This window comes from Ambystoma mexicanum, chromosome 1q, assembly GCF_040938575.1.
Source record: "Ambystoma mexicanum isolate Mex_15411 chromosome 1q, UKY_AmexF1_1, whole genome shotgun sequence".
Classification (NCBI taxonomy): domain Eukaryota; kingdom Metazoa; phylum Chordata; class Amphibia; order Caudata; family Ambystomatidae; genus Ambystoma; species Ambystoma mexicanum.
In genome coordinates, this window is record NC_090922.1 from 441,851,243 (window position 1) to 441,877,058 (window position 25,816).

Sequence of the window (25,816 nt, forward strand, 5' to 3'; positions counted from 1 at the left end):
TGTGTTTAGCATGCTTAAGAAAGACTTGCAAAGGTGTACATCACATTCGGAGGCAAGCGTTGGCAGCATCTTGTTGGGAAGATACTACTGTTCTTCCTATATTTCCTGCACTAACGTATATTTTCTGATTGATCCTATTGCAGTGGAATGTGCGTCGTTGAAGAACGCAAATCATTTATCTAGACCGACCATAATCGTATCCCTTTCACTCTCGATGTTGATTCCGCTCATAACATTCTACGGCGTAATACTGAAAACAAAATTAGGGAAGGGTCAGCTATTGGCACCCAGTCTATGCAGCTGCTGATTATCTGCTTTGACTCCCTTTGCTTGGAGAAATGTGATGCTAATGAGAGACTTAATTCAATTATTAATGCCCCTGTCTGGGTTTTGAAACATTGGCACCACCCAAGTTAGTTTGCATTAAAAAGACGAAACCTAGTCAACCATGGTCCTCAAGTGAACTACAGGAAGAAACACAACTGCTTTGCAAAGGGGATTGACAACTGATTTGTTCTAAAGGACTCAACAACAATTGAGCTCATGCAAGAAAAACTTTTGATGGGCTAAAACTGCATGTTTGAACAAGGATAGTCTACTATAACTGCATCTCCACTCAATTATCTAAAGTTCTTTATGAACTTTAATCTTCTAAAGCTTCTGACATCTATATAAAGCCTACACAAGAATCATGCAACATGATTGCCAATATGTGTACTGTGATGAATCAAAGGTATTTGTCCTTACTTCCCAGGGGGAGCAACCCCCTTTGAGGCTAGGGAGGCGGGCAAGTGGAACCTTACTGGGAGTAACTCTCCCTCATGGGACAAGGACTCCTATTCCTACGAGGAACTTTTCAGACCACCTACCTTATCTGAATATATGGAACTGCCTTCCATAAAGACTATCTCTTTAAGAGGAGATGTGTATATAACTGTATGACAAACCAAGCTGAGTGGGAAACAGATGGACATATTTTAGGACACAAACTTGATTGGATTGCGACCACCAATATCTTGTGTCACGATTTGAAAATCACTTCCTGCCCCTGGTTGAACAATTCATTTATTTACTTCGCCATTACAGTTCCATTTCCCACGAAACTCAAAAACCTGTCCAACGGCTATGTGCTGTCAAGCAACCGTAAAAATCTCATAGCGAACAACATTGTGCCTCTATTAGATCTTCACACAAACTTCTCGCTGCATTCTACCCTATTAACCATATCATTAAATCTGGCTTCTAGCAGGGCTAATATCTCTGAAATTGTAGCCCCTCTAAAACGTAAGAAACAGAAGAATTTAGAGCAAAAAAGTCAACCTTGGTTCTCGACTGACCTTAGGAAATTAAGGGCACAGCGCTTAAGGCATATCATCTATGGAAATCTGCGCCGTCATGAAGCTTGTTGTTATCCTATAAGAATCTAGCATAAACATATAAATCAGCAATTCTATTGGCTAAACAAAACTATCACAATCCAAGAAAAGATAAAGCAGTCTCAAATACAAAGGACATTTTTAAAATCTTAAAAGAACAAGAGTCAGTCCCACCACCTGCTGACCAAACTCTTGGGAATTATGGCTGGTATGCAGGAAAGAAAGAAGAACCTCCCAGCAAATCCCCCAATGGAATCTCAGAACATAGGTAAATGTCAACCGACCATTCCCCAACTTAATTTCCACCCCATAACAGAGGAGGCGCTTCAAGAAGTCATTGAGAAACTGAAACTGTCTCATTGCAAAGGCGACGCTTGCGCCTCTGTGATTATAAAAACGTGCCCCCCTATCCTTGCACAAGAAATCTGTAAATTTGTTAACTAATCACTGGACAAAGGGTTAGTTCCTGACAATGTGAAACAAACTATGGTTACACCACTTCTAAAGAAAATAGGACTAGACAGGAACAATCCCTTGAACTGCCACCCAATATCAAACATACCCTTTCTTTTAAAGATTTTAGATAAAGTGTCTTATGGACAAATATCAGAACACTTAAAGCTGTACCCCATTTTGAATGAACACCAGTCAGGTTCCAGAAGTGGTTTCGGGACTGAAACTTCACTTCTTGAACTTAAATCCAACCTGCTTAAGAGACTGGACAAAGGCTCGCTATCCCTGTTAGTCTCGCTGGATCAATTGGCAGCGTTCGATCTAGTCGACCATTCTATTTTGAAGCACAGACTTGCTGATGTACTAACTTCTCCCCTGGCTGTTTCTTGGATAGTCTCCTTTCTTAAAAACAGAGTTAGTAGAGTCTGCTCTGACATAGCAGAAGCTTTGCCAATACCAATACACTTTGGAGTACATCAGGGGGCCAGTACATCTCCTTGCATCTATAAATTGTTTGACACCGTTCTTTTCCGAACTGGATGCTGAGGGCATAATGTTTTGTAATTACGCTGATGACACACAATGTGTTTTTCCACTTTCTGGAACCCACACTCAGGATGAACAGGAACTTAACAGAATCTTTTCTATCATTGAGAACTGGATGCTTAATAATAACTTAGCCCTTAACCAAAGCAAAACAGAGCTCATGATAGTGGGGAGTTCTGCAGCTATAAATAAAACTAGATAGTAATTATGGACTGTTCAGACTCTGAACTGACTTAACTTCCCCTGTCCCGAAACTCAAAATCTTGGGAGTTACGCTGGACCAATCACTAACTGTGGAATCTCAAGTCTCGAGTATAACAGCCTACTGCACATATTACATTAAACTCTTACACCATCTTAAAACGCTCATCACCCAAGAAAGCGCAGAGATCATCGCCAGAGCCATAATTGGTGCTAAAATAGATTATTCCTGTAGTCTATTAGCAGGAATCTGCAATCACGAACTGAATAGGCTACAAATAATACAGAACAGAGCGGTTAGAGCAGTTTTGGGTCTCTCTAGAAGAGACCATGTTATGTGCCAGACGTTCTCTTCATTGGCTTCCAATTGAAGCAGGTGTAGCTTTCAGGCTACTTACTATAACCTTCAAGTGTAGGTTAGGCAACATGCCTGCCTGTTTGTAGGACTCCATCATCGACAAACCGATTGCTAGGGGTCTCAGGTCCAATGGCCAAAACCTGCTCACTCAGCCCAGATGTAGAACCGTCAAAGCCGAGAAGGGGGCATTTTTTTCATCGGCTCCTACACTCTGGAACAACTTACAAAAAGAGCTAATACATTTTGGCCCCTTACCCGTCTTTAAGAAAGCACTAAAAACTCATCTCTTTGGATAATTGCATCTCCACCGGCCCCTCTTGTTCGACCTTATAAGTTATATGTTTTGACTCGTCTGTCAGCGTCTTTATGCCCGAGGATCCACAGTGCGCTCAACAAATGTAAAGTAAAATAATACCCTTCGAAGCAGGGAAACAACCACAAGAGCTCAGTGTTGAAGAGTGGGGAAGACACTCCATATACAAGTGTAATAAGTGTTATGATTTGAATCTGCCAAGTGAATTAAATAACAAGAGAAAGAAACCACTAGAGGGGGAATCACTAACACAGATAATCTTACAATCTTACAGAAAGGTTGGATCTCAAGAACATGAGAAACCTGAAAGCAAAGACTGTGAGACAGTATCTTCAGGAGAATCGTTATAAGTATAACACTAAAAAGTGTAAAGGACCGATGAACAGTTGGTGAAACTCCAAGAGAGTGGCAGAGAAAATTTGCATAAGCAACATATTTCTAAAACAGAAACATTTTGTTTATTGGCAATATAAGGGGCCAAGATAAAAGTCCTGAGAGAAAGCCACAACAAAGAAGGCACAAACGGGAAATGACCAGGAGATGAGCGATATTCTTTTGGCCGACTTTAGTTGTTTTTATTACTGGCAGGGTGAGGTAGAGTTAGGTTTAGGACTGTGGACATCTACTTTGGACTTCTGACGACAGCCAAGCACCTTATTATTTTATTATTTAAAACACAGACCTAGCTCAAGATCAGCAGAGCGCTGTACAGAGTATGGGTAGCCGGCATTTGGGACTGGCATCTTTTAACAGTAGCGCAGTACTGTGACGTGTGTGCGTCCACTGGAATTAGTTCTTGGTCAGGTGTTTTTGAAAGAGCGATGTTTGGAGGATTTACAAAATTGGAGAATTGTGGGGGCATTCCGTGTCAACACCAGAATCAAGCTCCGGAGGTTGGGTGCATGACCAGATGTTTTGCTTTTGCTTGGCCACATGGAGGGACATCAAATTTACGTCCCCCTAGGCCCTAACAAAACAGGTTATGGGACTCTGATAGGCAAGAAATCACACTTAGACCAATAGTTATAAGAAAAGAAAATGGCTTGTTATAGGCCTTTTATTCACGCCTTATACATACACACATAACTGACACATAACATATAGTCATTTATACATAAACATAAAGAAAATGCATCACCATTATAATGGTTGCAGAAGACACCTTCATCTCGGCCACCTCAACACTGCTTAGTCGCAGAGCAGGTAGGCAGAGAGATCATTCGTGCTAACGGGGTCTGGAGCAGACCGTCCTCCCTCTCAGCGAGACTGCATCACTCGGGAGTCCAAATTCTAACTGTCTCCCAAGAGGAATACCTCTTCTCTTTATGGGGGAATCTCAGCCCCTCTTGGTTATGACTGCCCTCGGCCGAAGAGCAGACCACAAGCACAAGGCATAAAATAAGCAGTGTCGCATAGCAATTTGCTGTGCAATTCTGTACGTTTGCTAATTAAAATGGCACTTTGTGTAGCAAAACTTGCTATTTAAGTTAACCTATTCATTGAAGGCACAGCTCACCCTGCATTCCTCTCTTGCCCTCAGGGCTCTCTCTCCACCCTCTTTTCTCTTTGCAAGTTCAAAGGGGCTAATGAAGAGAGAGTGCAGAAGTAATTGTCTCCACCACTCTTAAGTGATAAAGGCCTGTATGGGAGGGCTAGGCAAGATTTTCTTTTCGGTTTAAAATATTGCAATCCAGAAGTAAATTGGGAGGATACGTTTATCAAACTAATTATATCCTGTCTGGCAAAGACCAGTATGTGTTAACTTTAATGACAGTCACACAATTCCATTCCTAAAAAGTCTAAGTTCTTACATAATGCATAATTATAGTATTCCTACTGTAAAACACTGCATTGTTTCCATGCTTTACAGTAAAATTTAGGTTAGTGTATCTAAATCTCATAGTGCCAACTATTTCATTTTGTTGGGGAAGATGCATCATATTGACGAGTGAACACTTTTTAAAATGTACATGATCATACAGCCAAATGCTTTTCACTGCAAACCTAGTTCTGTGGCCTACTGGTTGCAGTCCTCTGTGCAGCTGGTGCTCTGCCCAGGAGCAGATTCCATATTTCCTGAGATTCTATCTTATCCTGTTGCTTAATACCAGCTACCCTGAAAGTGGGATAACTGCAAACTACAATATGCCACCTAGTGTTGTCAGTTCTCTGCCTGCTATGTCATCCAATCTGCTTAGTCTCTTGTTTTCTTTCCTCTTACAAAATGAATACACAAAGCTAATTGGATGTTTACACAATGGAGTGATTAATAATTCCATCCAGTCTGTACATCTACATATCTAATGCAATACCATGCGCTGTAGTTGGCCTCCAGAGCTGTATATTGGCGCCTGCGGGACATAGCTGGCCAAACTGTTTTCTCAGCCTTTTTTACAATATCTATTTATTTCTGTCCATTCATGCAGCTAACCTTTTACATTTTACAGACACTCATCCATGGTTCACAAAGTCTACTTGCCCACTCGCATAGTCGAGTAGATTTCTGGAAAGGGTACTATTTGCAGGGGATGTTTGAAACTTGTATTTAACATTTACTTTGTTTGCAGTAAATGTCAAATACAAGTTTCACTGTGCATGACTGGCCTCTGGGTGGCAGCAGTGCTACAAACATAGTGTGTTTGTGGTAAAATTCACCATTTTACAGAAAGCCCATTTACATTTTTTGTCATCCGTTGCCATGGGTCTATGGCATTTCTTTTAGGTAAACTAAGTTACTCAACTTGCAGGTCAAGCACATTTTTCAAGAATTTGCAAGACCTGACTCATCTCGCGAATGTCTTACTTCAGTGGTACACAAAAATGCAGCATTGTTGCTCATTTCATGTCGGGTACAAATAACTTCTGGTGACAGTAAAAATATTAGTAAAACATTGCTAATCAAATGGGTTTGTTTGCTAATCAAGACCATTTTAATTAGCAATCTCTGCTAATCAATTTTTGAAAACTAATTTATGCCTTGCAAGCATAAGGAGTACAGAGTGGACAAATCCAGCTAAAAGTGGAAAAACCCAGCTTCCTTTCCTTTCCTTCGTTCCCAGTACCCCTTATCACTGCACCTGCAGAGCGCTCCGACTCTCTTTCTGGCTCATCCTTCAGCAGTTTAACACCATTTAGATGGAAACAATTTATTCTAATTACTTAATCCTATGGTTTGAGTCCCTATGTCTAACTAAATGTCCCTATATTCACTAATTGGCCCTCTCTAGAGGTAAGGGGCTGGCCCTCGGTGGTTACTAATATTACACCTGTCAAGGGTGCACAAAAGGAGGTGAAGCCTATCCCTTTCCTTGCTCACTACTTTCCTGTCTGCTAAAATGTTGCACACATCATCAAGGTCGATATTTTTACTTTATTGTCATCTCCTTGGATCTGTGTGGCTTACAGTACTCGGAGCCTTGGTTTTACTGATCAAGGAATTTCTAAAATCAAAAAACAGCTAACAATCTTGTTGGGGCTGCTCATCTTAAAAAGATGCTACTATGTGTGTGCGCCGTGTCTACCACTTCCGTTTGTATTGAACACAGGATCGAGGTCATCACTCCTGGATCTGTTGTCTACCGGTTTCTAGCGGTATCTCATTACTTCCCGCTTTCTTCAGGACATATACTGATTATAGCATTACTGGTCTCAATTATTAACAGAACAGCATAGCAGAAAAACAACAAGAAGAATGGTGACTATTCTTGTCCTGTGTGGCCACATTTAAATGTTGTGGATCCTTTTCCCCAATTTTCTGTAGGCCGTGGCATTCTGGTCACGTGCCCTAGAGGGGAAGAGAAAGAGAAAAGGGGGGGGTGTGTTTTTTTTTAATCTAGTGTATATGAATTAATACCACATATGGTTGCGTATCAGGGAGGATTTCTCACCTGTCTTCTCTTTTATACAGATGATCTTATGTGTGCTTTTGCCAAACGTGTAATTCAGGTATCTGTAAAACATTCATATATTTGTTTTGTATTTATTTTTTATATAGGAATATCCTTTTTTTCTCACCACTGCTTACATGGTGTGTACCTGTATCTTCCAGGGTCGGTAATTTCCTTTTCTCCAGTTCTTTTCATCACCCCGCCCGTGTGCATGGTTATGGATAAGCCAGGCTACTGCCTTCTCGCCGTGCTTCCCACTGACTAGAGACAATTGAGAAAGACATTGTTTCTATGATGTGTATGCCCGGATTCTGCATATAATTATAGCGCTAGTTCTATATTTATCCACTATTCTTATGGCCTGTGCCCAGTCCCGCTCTATTTAACTTCTGTTGCTCTTACCTAGCATTCAAGTTCCACAGGCACTGCTCTGCTGTATCTGGTGTGGCCGCCATTTTGTAAAACCGCCTATTTATATACACAGTGGTCATGTGATCGCGGGTCGTTCCATGTTTTGTATCGCTATGAATCTAGGTCATTTGTTCTCTCAAGTAATGCCTCTGAATCCTACTTCTAAAAGTTTGACTTCTACATCACATTGTCCTGTTTTTCGCCTCTTTTGCAGTGTTCATGTCAGCTGGGCTTATGAACTACTGCTGACTCTAGGTGTCATGGGAAATGTAGTTTTTGGCAATGGCTATTTCGTTTTTTATCTGTTAGTGCCACGTATCTCCTCTTAGCTACTTGGTGCAATTCCAACACTTAAAAGGCCCCATGCTTAATTTTTATCACGTTGTCCTGTTTTCCGCCTCATTTGCGGTGTTCGTGTCAGCTAGACTTATGAACTACTGCTGACTCTAGGTGTCATGGCAAATGAAGTTTTTGGCAATGGCTATTTAGTTTTTTATCCGTTAGTGCCAAGGATCTCTTCTTAGTTACTTGGGGCAAACCCAACACTTAAAAGCCCCCATGCTTGGGCCCCGGAGGCTCCGACTAACACCTCCATACTGGATACGATCACCCTTCCCTCCTTGAACGTGGAGCAGAGAGCCATCCTAGAGCTAGACATTATGGAAGAGGAGATCCTATCGGCAATGGCACCGCTCCAATCTGGGAAGGTGCCAGGTCCGAATGGTTTCCCGATCTAAACATGGAAAAGAATGGGTGATAGTGAGGTGGCCCCACATCTCCTGAAAATGTACCATCAGGCCAGGGAAATAGGCAGCTTACCAGCCGACCTTAGAAAAGCCACCATTATAGTAATACCCAAAACCGATAAGCCCCCACACAAATGCAGCTTGTACTGACCGATCTCCCTTCTCAACAGTTAAACGAAAATTCTAACCAAGGTGCTAGCTACTCACCTGCAACATGTCATAACACAACTAATACACCCGGATCAGTGTGGCTTCATGCAAGGCAGGTCCACCAGAATGAACATACGCGAACTACACCTAGCGCTCGAGCACACCTGAACACTCCACGATCCCTTAGCTCTCCTGGCGATAGATTTCGAAAACGCATTCGACTCGATACACTGGGGAGTAATATGGGAAATAATGCACCAAATGGGGATTGGCGACCAATTCTTGGGCTGGGTGAGGCTCCTTTACAACACCCCGGAGGCTGAGGTTAGAGCGAATGGCTGGTCGTCAAGGCCCTTCAGGCTGGGAAAGGGGACGAGACAAGGTTGTCCTCTATTGGTGCTACTCTTTGCTCTGGCAATAGAACCCCTAGCTGAGATATTGAGAGAAGCGCAGACATGGAAATGATTCCAGGACCCAGCTGGGTGAGAAGATAAGGTCTTATTATATGCCGATGACCTGCTGATATATCCAAGCGACCCGATAACATGTCCTTTGGTGACACGGCTCCTGGAACAATACGGAATCTTTACCTGCTTGTTGGTTTTACATGCAAATTTGCATTTGACCTACACCGACTCGCGGTGTGTTGAAAAATGTAGTTTACTGGCTGCCGTATATTTTGTCTAAGGCTGATGATGTATATCATAATCATACTTATGCTACATGGTTCCACTGTTCTTTATTCATGGAACTTATGTTGTGACTTATAGTGATAGCCTTAATTTCTACTACACTTTTACCATTATTCTTCGGGACGGTTTCTAAGTGGCTGGGGCTCAGAATCTACTACCTCTAATCTCTGTGATTGCATGGAGGGGGTGTGTTATTATCTCTTATTTGTCTGAGTGTCTGCTTCACAAGCAGGTTGCTCAAAACTCATTTCCTGGGATACACCTTTATAGTACTGCTAGTGCTTGCCAGCAAATGTCTTCGTTTAGGCCTTCCATGTGGCTTTTCAGTCTATAAATCCACATTTGCTCACATTTTAATAACAAGGCTGGTGCATTTCCACCTCTCTTCAGTAAGAATACTTTTTCCAAGACTGTCCACTCAAGATCATTCTCTGAGTGGTTATTTTGGATGAAGTGTTCAACTAATGGAGCTGTGATGCATTTTGTTCTTATGTTGGACCTGTGTTCACAGACTTGCGTTCTCACTGCTCTGGTTGACATTCCGACATATCTTTTGGAACATGGACAATGAATGAGATCTACTACATTGGTGGTATTGCAGTAAGTAAGGGATCTCTGTTCCCACGTTTTTTCCCAACCAATGTCTATCAATGTAGTGTGCCTCATATATTGGCAAAATGTGCAGTTTCCACATGGTGTTTGTCTTGTGGCTTTTGGTGCATTCCACAGTCTAGTTTATACTACTTGTTTCCTCTTTTCTTTGTAGGTGTGTACCAAACCGTCCCGGATGTTTTTCCTTCTTTTTATTGCACCAACTATTCTCCACAGTTTGTTTGTGACATCAGTATGTGACCTTGCCTCTGCTGCAAAAATGCATGTTCACTTACTGAACTCACGAAAACGTAGGCTTTCATTGCAGTGATGTAAGTGAATGTCCAAAATGGCTGCGCACCGGAGCCATGTTGTTTTAGCTCGTTTTTTGCATAAACGCTACACAAGAGAAGAACTGTTTGTGGGTTCTCTTTGTGGGCGAGTTGTGATTCAAGCTGGTTGGTCGATTTGCTGTGCGAGGAGTGTGCCCCCAGAAATGTGGAGCTTAGCTGCCAGGTATGCTGGTGTGCCACTCGTGACTGCTTTGGTGATGATACATGCAGTCTTGAACAGTATCCATGCTTAGAGTGGTAGTCAATGTAGTTTGCGTAGGATGGGGGTAATTCGGTAAAATTTCCATGCTCCCATAATAAGACATTGTAATGAAGTGACTCAATCAACAGTCTTCCAATGACATTACTCGCTCAAGCATCCAGCGAGTACAAGACACTACACACTTCCCTTCCTTCAACAATCACAAAAAATGGAACACACAACACACCCACAGCCTCTGCTCACCATACATTGTGGTCTACACACAAAATTTACTCATCTCACCATCCACAGCATACCCTAATAACTTGAACAACTTTCACAAGCAACAGAAGATATCAAAGCAGACCCCCTTGAATCTCAGGCCTGCCACACCTAAGCACTAACCGCCCAACCGTGGGCAACAAAACCTAACGATCACCAAAGCATCAATAAGAAAGTGTACACCTTCTACCTGGACCTGCCACCCCAGGTCTCAAGTCTGCCACACTCGAGCACTAACCGCAAATGTCAGAGTGACACAACTGTGACAACGGGCCTTAGTGCTGAAATACAATGACAGACTGCAACTTTAAGAGAACCAGTATCCAGCAAGGATGAAACACTTGCAGGCAAGAACACTCCACACTCCGGACAATCAGTCTTTTATCCAGACCCAGGAGAGGAAGGAAGTTATCAGGTACCTGCAGAAGTAAGAAAGGACACGTCAGCTGCTTCAGGGGGTGCAGTAAGAAGAGCACAGAAAATGAGTTATCCCACCACCCAGGGCAGTAAAAGAAGAGCATCAATAAGAAAGTGTGCACCTTTTACCTGGACCTGCCACTCCAAGTCTCGAGTGTGCATTTGACCACCCTGGGCAGGGGAAGAGGTTAGCCTGACTGCACCCAGGTCGCCTGACCGTGCAGCTGAGGCAGTTGGCAGGAGAGTGGCCTGGGCGCCTGGGGGAGAAAATTAACCATGCTGCATGCAAGGCCACAGGGTACAGCTTGCTCGGAGACCAGTACTGAGACCAGTACTTTAATGCACCGGAAGGAGGAGGGCTGCGGCACAGATATAGCAGTTCCCTGGACTCTGGCTTTGTGAGTGATGTCCCTTTGTTGCTGGCAGAGGCACAGCAGTGCCAGCGTGGTTTGCCAGTATGAGGAGGTCCAGAGATGAGGGGAGGTGTAGCGCCAACTTCGTCGCCATCTGTAATGACGTGACTCCTTGAGGCAGCATGTATTTTCTTAAGAGGTTCCTTGATTAAGATTCAGGTTACATGAGGTCAGGAACTAGACGGGTACATATCATGGTAAGATGGCACAGTAAAGGAGCGCACTGGCTCCCACCACCCAGGCTCACATATCCAACTGTCTGGGTGCGGACCCCTCGCACATCCAAACCTTCTCAGCACTCACTCAACATTCTTCCACTGACATCAATCGCTCAGGAATCCATGGAGTACAATACACCACACATGTGCTGCATGGTGTGGACTGCTTTTAGGGTAGCCAAGTAGAAGCTGGGAGCCCTATCAGGAATGGATGTTCCCCATTAATGTGCGAGACCACAAGGACCTGCACTATGGTCCAGAAGTCCTGTGGTCGAATGAAGGATTAGACTTTTCAAAGGGTAGAGATTCGGAGCCAGGCTATATTCGGGCCTTCTTGGCTACGTGTTGCTGGATGGATAGATTGCTGTCAATGGTGAAGTCTAAGGATTTTGCACGTCAGAGTTGTGGAGCAAATCCTTCCAGGCGCATATCATTGAGTCATTGTTGGACACTTTATTTTCCATCGGGCGGACCGATGTGGATGCATTCTGTCTTGGATGGTTTTAGTTTGAGGTAGGCAGTCGACATCCAGGACTAAAGGATGGCTGGATGATGGCTAGGTAATCACAGAGACAAATTATGCCCTGTATGTTATTTACTCTCATGTACAACTGAGTATCGCCTGCTAATTGGTGGATGGCGATATTGGGAACTTTGAGGAGAGTGCCCAGAGGTTAAAAAGACTGGTGAGGAGATGGAGCCTGTGGAGTCAGTTAAAATGCAACAAGTTCATCTGGACAGCCTGGTGTCTGTCTGAGAGGTAGGAGGTAAACCATTTCAGGATAGTCCCAAAGAATCCCATCCTGTCAGCAAGGAGGGAGAGAAGGATGCAGTGGTCGACCGTATCGAATAAAGCTGAGAGGTAAAGGAGGACGAGCAGGCATGAGTCGCCCTAATCTGTGATTTGGAGAGCATCATCCATCACCTGGATGGTGGCTGTCTCAATGCAACACTTTGGCCGGAACCCTGTCTCATAGTCATTTAGCAGTTGTTCGATTCTGGCGAGTAGTTGTGTAGTAATTACTTTTTTCAAGATTTTGCCAATAATGGGGAGGTTCGTAATGGGTCTGTAGTTGGCCAGGTCGTCTGGATCTAGGGTTGGTTTTTTCAAAAGAGGTTGTATGAGACCAGTTTTGAGGGTGTCCAGGAATTATCCTTCTGCGGGGGAGGCATTGATGATGCTAAGGAGCACATTGAGCGCGAGGGAAACACTTGCTTCGCGTCTGGCTGCGCTATCCCGCTCGCGTGACCACACAGTAGCATCAACACGTTCTGGCTTACGTGACCATGCGGGAGCATCAACAGAATAAAAGGACACCAGTCACGTTAATCAACGCTTCTCAGCTGTTCACTACACGGCTAGTTGCGCGCTTCGTTTTTGAGGACTGCTACATTGGATCTTGATCTCGTTTTGTCTCACAGACTCCTCTCGCTTCATCCTCTTATTACGGCGACTTCGGCAGCTTGATCTCACAGAATTATTCAACCTGGTAACATTTGAACAGACTGCATTTTCCCTCAACGTTTTGTCGCGGAGCACCTTGTTATTACGGTTTCTTGACCTCTGACTCTGCACCTGGACTGATTTGGGACTCCCTTTCATGTACCATGCTTTGCCACTGCTTTGCTTTTCATCAGGGCTTCATCTTGAGCAAATACAGACCTATGACGTGGGACTACTCAGTTACTAGCCCATCTTGCCTTCCACCTCGTGCTAACTTACAGCTGCTGGATATATCGTACCTACTACCTGGCACCACCTTGGGGAGGGAATAACAGGGATCCTGGTTCTTCTCTTCCTTTTGTCATCATCCCCACAGATACATTGGTAGTTGCCCTGTCCGTTTATGTATTTTATGGGTTACTGATAGCTTACACCACTTGTGTTTAACGCTCTGCTTGCATATTCTATCACAGCTACCTGGGGGTTCCGGTGCCTTTGTTCCAGCCACATATGGCCTCAATAACTGGTCAGCAAGTGTCTTCCTTCCTCTCTGACCGGTGCTTGGAGACGGAGGTATACTTAGTCTACGCAGAGATGTATTACTGACACATTTGAGACTTTGGTTCCTATTTTCAGTACAGAATGCAAAGAACTGCTTAGCAGGGCCAAGTCTTCTGGCTCGCCAAGCGATATCTCTCCAGTAAAAACTGCTACATTTTGTTTCGCTAATTGAAGAATAAATCAAAAAGTTCATAAATAAATCTCTAGCATCTGGCAATGTTCTGAATATTCAAAAACATGCTCTGTTCCTTCCCTTACAGAAAATAAAGGAGTAGATCCAGCTGATCGTGATAACATTTGGCCAATTTTCTGGCTTTCTTTTGTCGGTAAATAACTGGAATCTGTGGTCTCATTTCATCTGGATTCCGCCAGAGATTTGGCACATTGGTGGGCTCAATGATGGAGGACATCAGGAGGATTGCAGGTGATTGGAGTGTTGATATGGCCGGGTTTATGAACCGTTTTTGACATCAACCACTGCTTCCCCATAGGGCACGGGTCTGCAACCGTTGATTTGCAGATTTATTTGACTACTACTGCCATGACCTGATCTCTTATTATTCACTATGCTGGCTAGGGCTGACGGCAGTTGTAATCCAAAACATCTGAAGAACCAAAGGTCACAGATCCCTGTCGTAGGGAGACTTAAACACTTTGGTATATCCGATGTGGTAGTTGGTTGGATTGGTCATGTCCTCTCTGATGGAACCCAGTCTCTAGTGATTGATGGCTTGGCTCTTCTAGCCCTGCTGTATGGGGTGTCCTGCATGGTCCAAATATCTCTGAGCTGGTATTCAGTCTGTACCTCCAGCCATTGGCTAAACTGCACTGTTCTTTCAACTTAGAATTTTATTCATATGTCGTCTATGTCAATATTTTGTTATGTCTGGATAAGCTTTCTATTAGAGATTCTAATTTTTACCGGGATGTTGGTTGCCCAGCATGAAATGTGCACAAACTGTGTATTAATAGATTAGTGTTGAATTTGTTTTCAGCCCTGTTGATCATAAAGTCGGACATCGCGAATATGAAAAGCTGTTCCGACACAGTTCTAATTCTAGGTTCTCTATGTACTGGAGGGACAGATGGGTTTCCTCGTTCAAGTTGCGGGTAAGCTTGCGACAAATATGCTATGAAAACGTAGTAGCAAACACTAGGAGGACATGCTTGAAATCTGTTGGACCTTCTAATGAAGTGGACAAATTGGCCCAAAAAAGTATTAGGTTCTTAATCATTGGGCAATATGAACAATTTATACAATAAGATAGTCACACTTTCTCGACGAATATGTGGAGAGAGAACAATAACACAGGCAGTGTACCCTCACTCTGGATATGTAGGAAGTCCTTGCCCTAATTCTGCTGCCCATGAGCGAGTAACCATTGGGTGTCCTCCACTCGGCAGTGCTGATTCCGAATTATCTCCTTGTTCCTCTTGCTGATTGTTGGCCCTGTTGATCTCGTTGCCAGGTGAGGCCACAGCTTTGTAGGGCTTGATGTTGTTCATGTGATTCCAAACTGTCTTCCCTTCCAGCTTTATCTCTCTTTCAGTTACTGCTTCAACAATGTGGGGACCTGTAAATCTGGGTGCGTCCCAGCACCGAACAAAGTTGCAGAGGAGGACACTGTCCCCAGGAAAGACAGGCCATGTTTAAGTAAGTCCTCTGTGGTGTTGGCACGGTCACTTGCTCCGTTGGCTCCAAGACCTCCCTGGTGTCGTCGTATCTGGCGAGAGATAAGAGGCACTAGCAAACAAGGAAGTAACATAATCAACATTTCTTGACCCAAAACATTTGCACTACTCTGTGCATCTTTTAGTGCCTATTGGGAGGAGCCAGGAGAAATTGCATGCGTCGTCCTGTCACCACCTGGTGTGGGGTTAAATGGTGGTTGAACCCAGGCTTGTTGCGCAATGCAAACAGGGCTAGAGGCAAACAATGTAGCCAATTCTTATTGGTACTCGTTTTAGTCTTGGCTATTGATTCCTTCAAGAGGCCATTGAGGTGTTCACACATCCTGTTTGCTTGTGGATGGTAAGCACGGGAGAATTTGTGTTGGATAATCAACAACATTGTGACATGCTTGAACATCTCGTTGGCAAAGTGAGGGCCATTGTCAGACCACAGGACCTCACACATGCCCCATTGTGGGAACACTTCCCGGACCAGAAATGTTGCTGCTATGAGGCCATCAGGATTAGAGCAGGGAACAGCCTCAATCCACTGAGAGAATGGGCATACAACCACTATTATGTAGCGGTATCCTTGGCAGACTTGGATCATGTCGACATAGTCGACATGGAGGTGTTGGAATGGACCAAGTGGGTGAGGTATGGCTCCTCTATCAACTCTCAATCTATGACCTGCAGTAAACTGCTTGCAGGTCAAGCAATTACTCATAGATTCAGCCACGTTTTCTGCCAAGTTAGGACAGAACCATGTTTCCCCAATATGGGCGGCAAGCACCTCATTTCCTGTATGTGTTGGATAATGTAACTGTGTAAGTGCTGTGTACAACAATGCGAGTGGCATAACCACCATCTATTTGAGATACTGTACATCCCCTCCTAATCCACAGGTCCTTCTCTTCCCTGGGTGCAGCTCCCTGCAGCTCCATTATTTTGTTTCTGGCAATACATTGTAACCCTCCTTGAGTAGTATTGTCCATGCATTGTCACAGGCATGTGATGAGGCTTCCATTTTCAGGAGTTCTCCAACATATGCTGCACACTTTGCTTCCACATCTGCTGCTTCATTTTCCCTTGAGACAGGGTCCTCCCCTTGTGTGTGTGCTTGACATTTTACTATGGCTAGTTGCTCAGGATAATGTATGATGTCCACTAGTCTGCCTAATAGGAGTGCATGCTGCACTGGTGATCCGTCAGCCCGCTTGAAACCCCTCCTCATCCATCGTGACAGTCCTAAGTGTACTGTTTGTTTGTTTGGTTATTAATTTCTAATGCGCACCAGACCCGAGGGTATCAAGGCGCAGCAGTTAACAGGATATGCACAGCTTGGTTACACAGTAAAATGTATACATACTGTGGATGTCACGTAGGCTGAATCTGAGTAAATCATCACCTCAATTTTTCTGCTGTTCTCCAATAGCAATGTTAAGGCCACTAGTTCTGCTGCCTGCACTGAATGATGTGACGGCAATCGTGCACTGACCACTACCTCACTGGTGCCATCCTCCCTTTGTCTCACCACTGCTGTACCCGTATGTCTGACACCACCTTCCTGGTCAATTGTTGATGATCCGTCAATGTAAAGCATGTCTCCCCACTCAAGTGCGTCCTCCTGTACCTTGCGAGTGTCACTAAATTCTTGTGTGTTTGTTGTTCAGTAATGTGCATAGTCACCCTCTTGTTAGACGTTGACGAGGAAGGTCGCTGAATTGACAAGTCTGCACCTCACTATATTTAGAGCTGAGTTTGATAGTAACACCTCCTACCCTGATGCTGTTTGTGTTGTCAGTGTGCTTTTTGTTCCATCCAGTATTACAAAGAGGGCATGCTCCACATAGAGTGGTGCTGCACCCCATTGTAATACTCGCTGACTTATTTATTGCGAATGCGGCTTCAGCCAAAGCTTGTTCGCATGGCTAATGTCCTCTGCTTACTAGGTCTATTTTCCCACTGTAGTATGCTAGTGGCTTGTGCCGCAAGCGTGTCTTCTGGGTCAGTACTGCTGTCGTCACTACCCCCATCGGAGTGTGAGAACAAAAATAATTCCTTTATTATAGTCTGATATCCCTAACACTGGAGCTGTGCATATTGCTTCCTTCAGCTCATTGAATGCTGATCTTTCCTCCTTTTTGTGTTTATTTCAGTGCACTGACTAGAGGACTGGTGTAGGTGCTGTAGTCAAAGACCCATGCCCTGCAGTAATTGCATAACCCCAAGAATTGCTGCATCTCTGACTGTCGTGGGTTTTGCTGTCCTGGGTATTGCCTCCCCCTCTGTGGCGTCACCTGAATATGGAGGGTGACTCACAGTAACCTTGAGGTAGTCTTGTATGTTTCCAGTTTTTATTTCTATATAAAAAGGAAGTCAAGTCTTGTGAGTTTGGGTATAGTATAGAGAAGAAAGCATTCTTCAAGTCTATGACAGTGAAACAGGCAGCTTCCGCTGGAATGCTGCACAAAATTGTTGCTGGATTCAGAACTAGAAGGTATTCTGCTTCTACAGTATGATTAAGAGGGCGCAGGTCCTATATAAAACACCATGACCCCCCCCTTGTTTTCTTGACAGGGTACACTGCCGTGTTGCATGGTGATTCTGATGCCACTAGAATGCCTTGCTTCACTAATGCTGCAATTGTCTCATAAATGCCCTCTTCTGCCTTCCTTGAGTGGGTATTGTTTGACTCGGGGTAAGATTGCTCCTCGCTTCAGCTTGATCTTCACTCCTCCAACCTCCTTCAGAATCCGCACATCTTAGGGACTAGTGGTCCATAAGATGCTGGGTACCTTGGCCACATCCCTCTCGAAAAAGGTGAGTGGTGCCTTCAGAGCCATCACCAACCTCTTTTGTACCTCTCTGTAGTGTATCTTATCCAATATGTGATGCTCATTTCGAACACCATCTCATGGTCTGATCTCTTGTGCCTGAACAGTTCTCTGTCTGTGACTGTGGTCAACCTGTATCCTTCCACTACGCCAATCACTGCTCACCATGGTTATCCTGTGTCATCCATCCCATGTACTGCTATCCACTCATCTCCCACAATTACTGCCTCCAATTTTAGTGGGAGTATTGTCCATTCTGCTTCATCCATTGGTATCTCTGGTCTGAACAAGTACTCATTTGGAATGCGTCACATCTTCCCTTGGATACCTGGGAACCATATATTGCAATCTCAGTCCCATATTGGAGCAACTTCTCATCCAATGGCACCCCCAACTGTACCCTTTGTCCACAATAGGCTTGAATAATTTCCTGTGCATTGAGAAAATGTATTCCTGGTGTGGAACACACTATTCCCTTGTCCGTGAATGAAATCGTCATGTTAAGTCTGCTCATAATGTCTCTCCCCAGTAAGTTTACAGGTGTCTGTGGATAGTAAAGTAGGGGTAAGGATAAATCATGTTCCCCTATAGAAAGTGAAATATTGTCTGTGAAAGGGACCACTTCCATAGCCCCAGAAAACCCTTGAGTATTCATGGCATCGCCTGACAACATATATCTTCCCTCCCGAATGGAGGATTTAGTCGCCCCTCTGTCTACAAGAAAGGAAAAGGTTTTGTAACCTATCGTAATCCCTATGCGTGGTCACTCCACAGGGTTGGGTGTAATCGACCGGATATACCACATTAAGTCTGTCTGTGGGCTGTCCTATTGAGGGTATAAGGACATCCATTCCCTGAAAATGGATTGTTCCCAACCATGTAACCCCTCGCAGGTTCCTAATGGGGCTGCTGGTATTGAGTCTGTGCGTGTCACTGGCCCGTCATTTGGTTGCATGCTGTTCTGTGTCTGCGGCACCTGCTGTGCCGTGTATGTGTGATGTGTGTTACTGTTCTGACTTGAGTGTCGTGTAGACCGATGAGACCTCCGTCCCCAAGTGACGCACAGGGTAACAAATAGAAACCCGCTGTGCGACCCTTGAGGCCACAGGTGAGAGATGTCTTCCCAGATCCACGGAGCCTCTGGAACACCGATGCTGCTGTCAAGAAGGAAGGAGGTTAAGCACCAGGCAATCACAATACAGCAGGTAAACAAAAGAATCTAAAATGTCTTACCTATCTGGTGTAAGGGAGACCCAGGTAACCTAGTAGGGAGGTTCGAGGCTCAACAAGATACAGCGGTCCCTGGAGTGGTAGAACCACAGGTAAGCGTGGACACTGGTAGGCCACCTGTAAGATAGGGCATGACTTGGGCGTAGGAGTACAGCAAGATACTCAGGGATGATCCAAAGACAAGTCGATGTGCAGTCCAAAAAATCCGGCAACAGGTAAACAGTTCCAAGCAAAGGTACAAAGGGGTGTCCAAGAGAGTCCAAGATAGAGTTCCGTGGTCGAGGTAGCAAGGAGCAAGTAGAAACGCCATACAGGGTCCGAAGCCAGCTGAGAAGCAATGATCGTCCTGCCTCTCAGTTCTTTATACTCTGTGTCCCTGGGTCATGTGACGTCTCTGGGTCATGTGACGTCCACCAAGATCACGTGAGGAACGCCACACCGTATCACATGATCGACGTGATGACGTAACGCCGCCCCTTCTGCGATGTATTCTCCAAGGCAGTTGCCAATGCAGGAAAGGTTGTAATCGAGCCCGTACACCAAAGGAGGTACGGTGTTTTCGGTTCTTTGGGTTCACCGAATCCCTTGAGCCTCGAAGCTGGGGTGGAGAAGTTGGGGGAATGTGAGCAGTGTTCTGATGTGGGGAGGCCTGATGTGCCGAGGATCGCCTAACATAGCCCCTCCCCAACGGCCCACGACCCCGTGGGCAAGAAGGATGGTCCAAATGAAAACGGGCTACCAAGCGAGGGGCGTTCAGGTCAGAGGTGGAAACCCACGAACGCTCCTCCGGGCCGTAACCCTTCCAATCCACCAGATACTGGATCCCTCCCCTAAACCATCTGGAGCCCAAAATGGCCGACACCTCGAAAACATCAGGAGAGGTCAAGGACACCGGCGCAACAGGGGTACGAAGACGGACAGAGTCGGGACAAGGTTTGAGGAGGGAGACATGAAACACAGGATGGATGCGCCTAGAGCTGGGAAGCACTAGACGGAAAGCCACCGGATTCACAACCTTGGATATCACATAAGGACCTACAAAGCGAGGTAGCAATTTCCGACAACCCACTAGGCGAAGATGACGTGAAGACAACCAGACCCTGGAACCCACCACCAGAGGGGGAGGAGCCCGACGTTTGCCATCCACACGGGCCTTCATAGCAGCCTTAGCTTCAGTGAGATGAACCACTGTACTAGCGTGCAAGGCAGAAAGATCCCTAAGACATGTCGTGGCCGCAGGGTTCGCAGAACCAGAAGCATCAGGGACCGGCAAGACCTTGGGATGCTGGCCATAGAGGGCGTAAAAAGGAGAATAACCAGTGGCTGAATGAGCCGCATTATTATATGCGAACTCTGCAAGCCGTAAAGCGGCCAACCAAGAGGTCTGATGTTGCAATATAAGGCAACGAAGGTATTGTTCCATAGATTGATTCGTCCTTTCGGTCTGTCCATCGGTCTCGGGATGATAGGCCGAAGAATACCTGGTATCAATGCCCAATAGCTTAGTCAGGGATCTCCAAAACCGAGAGGTGAACTGTGACCCTCGATCAGATATGATGACCGAAGGAAGGCCGAATAGCATAAACACATGTTCAAAAAACAACTCCGCTAATACAGGAGCCGAAGGGATACCTTTGCAAGGAACAAAACGGGCCATTTTAGTGAACGTGTCCACCACCAGCCAGATGGAGTCAAAGCCCTTCGACTTGGGGAGATCAGTAACAAAATCCATCGTCAACGTATGCCAGGGCCTGGGAGGTACCGGAAGCGGAAGCAACAACCCAATCGGTCGACCCCTTTGATGTTTAGCCTGAGCACATACTGCGCATGATCTAACATAACATTCTACATCGCGCCTCATAGAAGGCCACCAACACCAGTGCTTGAGAAGATCTAGAGTGCGCTCTTGTCCGGGGTGAGCGTTAAAGGGAGCGTCATGAGACCACTCAAGGGCCAGATTACGTGTGTCAGGTGTGGGAAGGAACAGGCGTTCATGTACGAACGGCAGTCCATCTGAATACACGGGGTCCCATTCTCGCAACTGATCAGAATGATTACTAGTCCAGGATCGAACCAAGTCTATTAGTGACAATGAGGGAGTACATAGACAAATCACATGACTCCCCCCGGGGAACGTGACAAGGCATCCGCCTTCCCATGTGCCGTTCCAGGACGGTGCATAATACGGAAGTCAAAAGAGGAAAAGAAAAGATGCCATCGGACCTGTCTGCTATTTATGCATTTCAAAGAGGCCAAATCCTGTAGATTCCGATGATCGGAGTATACTGTGATGGGATGTTTAGCCCCCAGAAGATGATGACGCCAAACACGGAATGCGTCCATGACAGCCAAGAGTTCTTTCTCCGTAACGGTATAATGAGTCTCATTACTGGAAAACTTACGGGAGTGGTATGCCACTGGATGTAATTTGCCTGTATTAGGACATGATTGTGACAGTACCGCCCCGAGGGCAAAGGAAGAGGCATCTGCCTCGACTATGAACGGAAGATCAGGATTGGGATGTTGGAGTACCGGTGCGGTAGTAAAGGCGGTTTTCAAAGTATCAAAAGCCTCCTGCTGTTCTCTCTGCCACTGATATGGTACCCGAGGACTAGTCAGGGCCGTGAGTGGGGCTACAATCGTAGAAAAGGAAGAAATGAAACGCCTATAAAAGTTGGCGAATCCTAAAAAGGCCTGCAAGGACTTGAGTGTTTGAGGTACTGGCCAATCTAAGACTGCTTTGACCTTGGACTCGTTCATGGATAACGCCCCAGGGGTGATGTGGAAACCCAAAAACTCAACAGAGGTCTTATGGAACTGACATTTCTCAGGTTTGGCAAATAAGGAATGTGTTCTTAAACGGGTTAATACTTCTCAGACGTGTTTTACATGGTCATCAAGATCATGAGAGAAGATCAGGATGTCGTCCAAATACACAACCATGTACACATCCAGAATATCCCTGAAAATGTCATTCATGAATCGTTGGAACGTGGCCGGAGCGTTACATAAGCCAAAGGGCATGACAAGATATTCGTACAAGCCGTAACGAGTACAGAAAGCAGTTTTCCACTCGTCTCCCTCGCGAACGCGTACTAAATTGTATGCGCCGCGTAGATCGAGTTTGGTAAAAATGGAAGCATGTGTTAGATGATCTAAGAGTGGAGTAATTAACGGGATGGGATATCTATCCTTCTTGGTGATCGCGTTAAGACGCCGATAATCCACACAAGGACGTAGATCCCCCTCCTTCTTGGGTACAAAGAAGATAGGACTAGCCGCTGGTGAAGTGGAGGGGCGGATGTGTCCTAAACGCAGGGCGTTCTGTACATATTCTTTTAACACCAGTTCCTCCGAAGGAGACAAAGAGTAGATCCTGCCCGAAGGAACAGTGGAATCGGGAAGTAATTCGATTGGGCAGTCATATGTTCTATGTGGAGGAAGTACCTCAGACGAGCCTCGATCGAAAACTGATTCGAAAGCCCGATATTCTGGCGGAATCCCAGACATCAACCCCCCAACAGTATGGGACTGTATGACTTCTGAATCGTCAGCGGTCAGTGTGAGTTGTGCTAAGGCTCCCAAGAACCGAGAGGGCGTGTCAGGGACTTGATGGACCGGGAGACAATAATTCTGACAAATCTCGGACTCAAAGAGTACAGTGCCTGCTTGCCAATTGATCAGGGGATTATGTTCACGTAACCAGGGAATTCCTAGTATGATACCGAATTGAGGTGCGGTGATCAGATCAAAACTTAAGGTTTCTGTGTGTATGTCTTAGATGTTCAACAAGAGGGGTGCAGTTTGTTGTCTAACAGGACCAGAAACCAACGCGGAGCCGTCTACGGCTTGGACATGTTCCGGTCGTGTTTTTACCACTAAGGGTAGATTGAGGGTATGGGCCAAATCAATATCTATGTAATTACCAGTGGCACCGGAATCAATAATGATATTGACTGCATGAAGAAGGCCAGTAGAGGGACATAGAGTAGCCTTTACGGATATGGGATGAACGCGAGCAAAGGCAAGAGGGGTACCCGGAGAAGATGAAGGGACACTCGACCTGTTCTCCGGTTCTAAGGTCGAGCCACCCGAAAAACCTGACTCTTCTTGGGACGTCGAGGACACTCTTTCACGAAATGTCCAATGGTGCCACAATAAAAGCATGCATTATCTACCCTTCTACGTTCCCTCTCAGATGTTGTAATAGGACTGCGTAATCCTCCCACTTGCATAGGTTCTTCAGTACTGGAAGCGGGAGTACTAATAAGAGTAGGAGAGGAAGAGGCCCCCAATTCAGCTCTACGCTCCGATCGTCGTGCATCTACCTGCAGGACGAGATCAACCAATTCATGATACTGAGTAGGCATAGAAGGGATCACTGCTAGAGCGTCTTTCATGGTGTTACTTAACCCCCTATAAAAGACCACCGCCCGCTTGTTTTCTGGCCATGACGTTTCCGCAACCAACTGATTGAACCGGGTGATGTAATCTATCAGAGTCCTTTTGCCCTGAGTCAATTCCAACAACTCCAGATCCCTAGACTGTGCCTTGTGTCGGGTATCGAATACTCGGGACATTTCTAGGATCAACAAATCAAAGTCATAAAGAACTGGACTATTGTTCTCTAACAGGGGATTAGCCCAAGCGGCAGCTGTTCCAGCTAAATGGGAAAGGGCGAAGGCGGCCTTAGCAGTGGACGTGGGAAAAGCCAAAGGCCTGCATAAGAAATGTAACTTGCACTGGTTAACAAAGGTTCTGAATCTCTTGGGATCGCCCTGGTAGCATTCAGGAGCGGCCAGGGGGGGAAGGAGTTGGGAGGATTATTGGAGTCGGGACTGTAGAAGTAGCCAAGGGAGGGGGTGTAGTGGAGGAGCTGCCATCTCCAAACTCAGGGTCTGCAGGAATGGAGTGTTGAACGCTCTGTATGGTGTCCAACCTTTGATGGATCACCGTGTTCGCAGCGGCCATATCTGCCCTTAATATTGTAATTGCCTGAACCAAAGCAGTTATGGGTTCGTCCGTGGATCCCTGCATCGTCTAACACGACTATACGGCTTCTCAGTCTGTTCTGACTTGAGTGTCGTGTAGACCGATGAGACCTCCGTCCCCAAGTGACGCACAGGGTAACAAATAGAAACCCGCTGTGCGACCCTTGAGGCCACAGGTGAGAGATGTCTTCCCAGATCCACGGAGCCTCTGGAACACCGATGCTGCTGTCAAGAAGGAAGGAGGTTAAGCACCAGGCAATCACAATACAGCAGGTAAACAAAAGAATCTAAAATGTCTTACCTATCTGGTGTAAGGGAGACCCAGGTAACCTAGTAGGGAGGTTCGAGGCTCAACAAGATACAGCGGTCCCTGGAGTGGTAGAACCGCAGGTAAGCGTGGACACTGGTAGGCCACCTGTAAGATAGGGCTTGACTTGGGCGTAGGAGTACAGCAAGATACTCAGGGATGATCCAAAGACAAGTCGATGTGCAGTCCAAAAAATCCGGCAACAGGTAAACAGTTCCAAGCAAAGGTACAAAGGGGTGTCCAAGAGAGTCCAAGATAGAGTTCCGTGGTCGAGGTAGCAAGGAGCAAGTAGAAACGCCATACAGGGTCCGAAGCCAGCTGAGAAGCAATGATCGTCCTGCCTCTCAGTTCTTTATACTGTGTGTCCCTGGGTCATGTGACGTCTCTGGGTCATGTGACGTCCACCAAGATCACGTGAGGAACGCCACACCGTATCACATGATCGACGTGATGACGTAACGCCGCCCCTTCTGCGATGTATTCTCCAAGGCAGTTGCCAATGCAGGAAAGGTTGTAATCGAGCCCGTACACCAAAGGAGGTACGGTGTTTTCGGTTCTGTGGGTTCACCGAATCCCTTGAGCCTCGAAGCTGGGGTGGAGAAGTTGGGGGAATGTGAGCAGTGTTCTGATGTGGGGAGGCCTGATGTGCCGAGGATCGCCTAACAGTTACCCTGAGTCTGGGGCACCTGTGGTGACTGTAAATACTCTGGTATAGGTGCTTGCATGAGTGGTGTCTGTGCCATGGGCTGGTCTGGCTGCTGTAATGCACTCTGTGTTGGCCCTTGCTGTTGTGCTTGGTCCTGTGTGTAATACTAGTCTTGTTCCCCTTGGCATGCTGGCTGGTATTGCATCTCCCCATGCTGCTGTACCGCTCTGCTTCTGCACACTTTTGAAATGTGCCCTATCTGCACGCACACCTAGCATTGTGGTAGCTCACTCCCCTGCCCTTGAAAACCCCCAGAAGGCTCCCCTGGTCCCTGCTGCTCCTGCTGCCCGTATCCTCAAAACCCTTCTGGAAATCCCCCTTGGTTGTGATGTATCTATGCCCCATACCCACATCCCCTTGGTTGCCCCCCTCTTCCTTGAAACCCATGCTGCATGTTCCCCCACCCCCATGAATCCTCATCCCCCCCGGGGGCGGCTGTGCCTATTGTTGCTGCAGTGTCCCCTGTCCTCCTGTGCTTGTC